This window comes from Artemia franciscana, chromosome 10, assembly GCF_032884065.1.
Source record: "Artemia franciscana chromosome 10, ASM3288406v1, whole genome shotgun sequence".
Taxonomy (NCBI): Eukaryota; Metazoa; Arthropoda; class Branchiopoda; order Anostraca; family Artemiidae; genus Artemia; species Artemia franciscana.
This window is the reverse complement of record NC_088872.1, coordinates 33,185,032-33,191,408: the sequence shown is the minus strand read 5'-3', so window position 1 is coordinate 33,191,408 and position 6,377 is coordinate 33,185,032. Positions and strand designations below refer to the sequence as shown.

Genomic DNA, 6,377 nt, shown 5'->3' with positions numbered 1-6,377 from the left:
ATAACTATCAGCTAGAAGCAGGCAAGGGCTGTTCAAATAAATTTTTCTCCGAATAGAGCAATTGCGAAACAATTGGACATGATAATGATTAAATGAAATATTTTTTCGCAGGGAAACCGTTGCATTCTTTGGGATTATTGCTAAATCTTGTTTTTTTTATTTTCTGCGTTCAGGGTAGCTGCTGTTCCGTGTCATCACTTGTGGGCACTATGAAAAAAAAAGAAAAGAAAACAGTATAATTTGTCACCAACGAATCGTTTTAATGACTTTATAACTTTAATGGCTATCTAACTCCCTAAGAAAAATGATGCTAGGCTCTCATCATTCAGGTTCCGATATAAGGAAAATATTCGTTTACATTATCCATTCAGGTTTCAATAGAAGGAAAATAATCATTTACATTTTCCATGGCTGCTACTTTAATAAATACGCCAATTGCTTGACCATACTTCAAATCGTAATTCCCCCCTTAAATACAAATTTTTATTTTCAATATCATTTTCTCAGTGATTCTCTTTGAGAGGTAATGACTCTGGTTTTCAGAAATTCTCTTACTTTACGGCAAAATTAGGAAAAAAAAATAGAATTTTAGAATTGTTGTATTTTTAAATCTTCATGTCTCCAAAAGGAGAGCAAATAAAGTTTGATCATTGTGTGCACACAATTTCATTCAACAATTTTTGGTAGAAGAAACAGTCTCAAAAATACAGATGTGTTACAATAGCGTGTTAGAAAACTCTTCATTTGCTTCTGAACTAAATTTATTGTCCCCTGCTCCATCTTAAGTAGCCATACTTATAACGAGCAATGATTAAATTATTATTAAAAATTAAGGCTTGAGAATCTTAAATTAAAAAATTTTGAACATTGTTTGATTTTAACTCTCAGAAAACTGCTAGTCAGATTTTTTTAGCTTCTTAAAACTTATAGTGTTTGGAGCTGATACAAGGTTTAATGTAGATCCGAAAAAATAAAATATAATTCGTTTTATTACTCTAACAGAGGTTAAAAGTCAACTTTTGGTGAATACTGAATAATATTTATTTGATTGTGTGCTGCACTCACTGAGCATAACAAAACACCAATAAATATATGCTGTGAAACAAAGATTTCCACTATCTCAATGGTGGAAATCTCATTTGAGATTTCAGTTCAAATGAGAAGGATTAGACAGGAAAATCAAATAAACATAATTTGAAATTACTTCAAAATAGAAACAAGTACTGTAAGAATAATTGCCTTTCTTGACTGGAAAACCACCAAATAATTGTCTTACGCAAACCATATCATTTTCTACTTAACTGCTTTCTGAAAATGGTGGCCAAAGCCACCATGTTATTAAAACCAAAGCCGGTAGTGGTTTTCAGGGGTGACACAGTAAAACTAATCAGGAACTAGCTAAAATTTAAAATAATTATGAAGCAGTTCTATTTTTTAGTGAATGCTTTGAAACTGCGAACCTACGGAGGTGATCAAAATCGATTTTCTACCTTAACTGTAGTTATCTTAGATTTGCTTTGGTTTCACCACCGAAAATAATTTTTTTTTTTCGTATTCGTGGTGAAGACCTTCGAGAAGAGATTCACTAACATACCATCATTCTTAATTAAGTAACATGTCAGTGTCCACAATGTAATAAATAGTTGCTAAAAGACTACTTAAAAATCTTAAAAGAATTGAGAATTTGATTTGATATCAGCCTACTGGCACATTTCGAGGCAAATCGAGATTTGCCTTGCTATTGACTTGCTTTGTAGCGCTTTTTTCCAAAATACAGGCATGGAAAAAGGTTTTTATCAAGGATTTGCTTAGCTGTCACCTTGTTTTTTAAGATTTTTAAAAATACATTTTCAAGTTAGAGGCCTGTAACAAGTTTGAATCAAAGATTTCCCTTGTTATTGGCTTGTTTCGCAAGCCTGTTTCAAGCATATTTTAAAAATCACTGATGGATTTTTCTTGAAGTTGGTTATTTTTCAAGCTGTTTTAAGGTAGGTGTTCAAAATTATGTGCTGGAAACAAGCCCGCATTGAGCATTGGTCAGGCTATTGGCGTTTTAAAAGCTTGTTTCAATCCTTGATTTAAGTTTGCAATTAGGTAAAAATCTGGCGACTAACAGGTTCGAAGCAAGTTTGTTTGAGGCATTTTGCTTCACAGTAAGCTTGAAATAGGGTTGATGCAAAGAAATTTACTATCAGAAATGTTGTATTAGAGGAATCCTAGTAGAAATTAGGACTTCTCTATCTTAAAATGAATTACATGTCTCATGCTGTTTGGTATCGTTTTAAAAAAAAGTCCTCTGTAGGCCTACTTCGCTGATTGAGGCTACTAGAAATACTAAAGTGATTCAATGTATTTTTGTATGATATGGGCTACAGATTTTGGCACTTAGATGTGCATTTGAAAACATTATAAAGGGAAGTTGATTGGAAAGTTAGACAACTTAGATGCTATGAATATTATGGGTTTTGGACTTCCTTATTAATACAGTAAAAGTAATGAAGTATAATACATAGCTGACACATACATGTAGTGTCCTTGATTAATGGCTATCATCTACTTACTCAACGAACTGAGAAGTGGCGAAAAAAAAAAACCAGATCAGCGCCTACTTGGGGTAGTTTCATTTGGCAATCATTCTACAGAGGGAGAGGAAACCGAGATTGACATGAATATTTCGGGTAGATACGTGTTTCGTAGGAAGGATACCCACCCACATGAGAGGGCAGATGTGGTTCATACCGCTCCGTAGACCCACAAATGACTAGATGTGCACAAAAAGAGTAAATGTTTTTGAAGATTCAGAAAAATATTATAATTTCCGACAAAAACGTTTTTTTTTTTCAGATTACTGCCCCTGTAAGAAATTTTGAAATTTTTGAAGGAGGCATTTATTCTCAAGAGTAATAAAACATATTTAATGATTGATTATGTACACTTTTCCTAATGAAAAATTAACGAAATAGTATTCGACATATGACAAAATATCATTTTGGCTTTAGCTTGATTACACGTTCCAAAAACGTATATCCCGTATTTTTCATCGTAATTAATTCCAGGGACAATTACACTGAAACATAGATTGCCTCCTTTTGGTTAGCAGTTTGGCAGTACACTCAAAATGAAGCTACAAAGAAGAATCAGTACTTGACAGTAAAAATACTAATTTTTAAGGAAAATAATTCTTTTAAGGAAAACATTCTTGAACTTGAATCTTGCTGAAGTAAGCACAAAAAGTCAATGCACACCTTTTAAAGGAAAAATTGAATACTTTGGCTACAAAATCCCTCTTTTAAAATATTAAGCTTTAGCTATTTTTAATGGATTGAATATTTTTCTATAGCACTTTCCTATATTTTCTGAAGTATATTGACAACTTTCGGAAGCAAGAATTTTGAATACCAGAGAGCCCTACATTTTCAAGAAAGTCCCGTCGCCGTGGCCGTAGACCTCTGACACCTTCCCAGCCAGTAGTCACAAGTCAAGTCGGCAATTTCCGCTTGTCCACAATTTAATTTTATCCATTCTGTCACAACAAAGCCATTTTAATTTAGTTCATCCATGTAATGACCAGAGGTCATGCTGTTATCTAGCCAATGGGATTTCTGGGATAAGGATTTATCATAAAGGCTTACCCTCTTCCAAGAAACCACACAATGCCTCAAATATAGTTGACGTGAAAATAAATGAGAATGATCGATGACTAGATTTTATAAATGGCTGCCCTTTTGGTATCTACTTTTCTTTTAGAAAGAATATTTTTTGAACTAGTTAATTACCATTTTTTGGAACTGTGTTTCTTCAAGCCCTCAAACTTGTTACAAATAGCACGGTAAAGATAAACCGTCCAAATTTTTTATTTTATCCTTGTTCGAAACTTGGCTTTGGCCATAATGTTTAATGCAACCTAGTAATTCGAAGGTGCTATTTCTCAAAACTTTGTCCTTGCAGGGAATGTGTTCTGATTTTACCTGTACATGGCTGAGGAAAAGATAAATGAGTCTCCTATAAAACTTGAAATCAAGAATTAGCTACAGAATCAAGAGTTTTCTAAATGCTACAGAATTACTAACGAACTTTGGTCTATCAGCCGAAGAGCAAGCGTGTACTCGTTTCATGAAATTATTTAAAAACGCTTTCCGAAAAAGATTTCTTTCAAAGAAAAGTAAAGAGTCACATTGAAACTTAAAACGTCACATTAATACTTTAAACTTAAAACGATTAGAAAATACTATCAAGGAACAAACAAAAACCCAAAACGAACAGAAATTGAAATAAATAATCACATCAAACATAAAGGTAAAAAATACCGATATTGATGAATACGTAAATCCTTAAACGATTAGAAATTTAAATCTACGCTCAAGTCAATTTTAAAACAAATAGAAATTACAAATAACAGGAGTTAGGCTGCTGCCCCTCACTAGCCTGTAAGCATTCGAAATGATATTATGTCATTTGCCTTGTATTGCAAACTATTTATTTTGAGCTGCGTGGTTTAATTTTCCAAAACATCGACGAAAAACTAAAGAATAAAATCACTATAATAATCAACTGGAAAAATCAATAATCAAATGGATGACTGAAAAAAAACTAGTGAAAATCAACTGAACGTTTAATTGCTTAATGATATTAATCCCTGGAAATCTCAGCAGTTTAAGATGTTATTTAACTAAATTTTTTTCAATTTTATATTTATAACTTCTTTTAATATATTAAACCTAACACCCCTAGCCTTTTGACAGACCGAATATATTTATTATATTTCGATCATCTTCTCAACATTCCCTGAAAGCCAACTGAATACTCTTAGCTGTTACTGAGAAATTGCGGATAAGCCCTTATAACAACCAAGATGAGCAAAGTATCTTTTCATTTAGTTCAAAATTTCTCTCAACATTCTGAAAGTTTAACTGAATAGCCTGATCTGTCCCTGAGATGCTGCACGCATGCCGTTTTGATAAACTGGGTGCAAACATGCAAACATGTGTATTTTGATATAGTTCAATATTCCCGGAAAGTTTCAACTTAATATTCTTAGTTGTTCCTGAGATATTATTGATACTTCCTTTCGACAACTTGATTTAACCCTTCAACGTCCCCCTTAAAATTCCTTGAAATTTTCAGATTAATACCAGTAATCATTCCTGCAATCAGCATGTAAATGCCTATACACATCCTTTTGGCAATCTGGTTACAGTGTTGTTTCTTAGGATCAAAGTCCCTCTCAAAATTCCCTGAAAGTTTCAGCTTAATAGCCTTAGCTTTCGATGATATATTCCAGATATGCCTTTGGAAAACTTGCATACACCACAGTGCTTGCAAACGCTCTCTGGACGTTTCAGCTTGATACGCTTAGCAGTTCCTGAGATATTGCAGATAAGCTGTTGTGATAGCCTGCATGCACACAGTATCTTTTGATTTAGTTCAATATCCCCCTCAATATTTTCTGAAAGTGTCAACCCAATACTATTAGGTGTCCCTGAGATGTTGTAGATACACCTTTTTGACAACCTGGATACACTTAGTGGATTCCAATTGAGTTCAACATCTCCCCTAATATTCCGTGAAATTACCACCTTAATGCACATAGCTGCTACTGAGATATTTCAAATAGGCCTTTTTGATAACCTGATGAATATTCTGTTTTTTGAATTAATTCAACATCTCTCTCAACCTTCCCTGTAGGGCTCAACTGAAAAACTTAAGCTGTTTGTGAAATATTGCGAATACGGGGTTTTGATAACCTACATGCACACACTATCTTTTGATTTAGTTCAACATCCCCTTTAACAATCCCTGAAAGTTTCAACGTAACAACCTTAACCTTTCCTGAGATATTGACACCTTTTTGACAACCGGAATACACATAATGTGTTTTGATTTAGTTCAAATCCCATCAACATTTTCTGAAAGTTTTAACTCAACACATTTCGCTATTTCTGAGACATTGCAGATACGCCCTTTTGACAACCCAGTTGCACATAGTGTCATCTAATTAAGTTCAATATCCCCCCTAACGCTCTCTGAAAACTTTAAAATCAATGCTCTTAGCCGTTCCTGATAAATTGTTAGTACCCTCTTTGACAGCCTAAATACTGATATTGTTTTGATTTGGCCTGAAAATTTCTACCTAATACCCTTAACTATTCAAGGGATGTTCTAGGTATACCATTTTGACAACCTGGATGCAAATAGTATCCTTTGAATTAGTTAAACATTCCCTGGAAGTTTCAGCTTTACACCCAAAGTCATTCAACAAAATATTGCGAATGCGCCTTTCTGACAACCTAGATGGCCTTATTTTACTATGATTTACCTCAACAGTCATTCAAATTGATAGTTTCAACTTTATACCCCAAAACCGTTGCTGCAATACT

At 33.6% G+C, this 6,377-nt stretch overlaps 1 protein-coding gene across 4 annotated transcripts in view; it reads left to right on the top strand.

The window, feature by feature from the left end:
* Positions 1–6,377, top strand: part of LOC136032096 (uncharacterized) — a 438,713-nt gene that overhangs the window by 397,558 nt on the left and 34,778 nt on the right. The gene's annotated exons all lie outside the window — the stretch shown is intronic.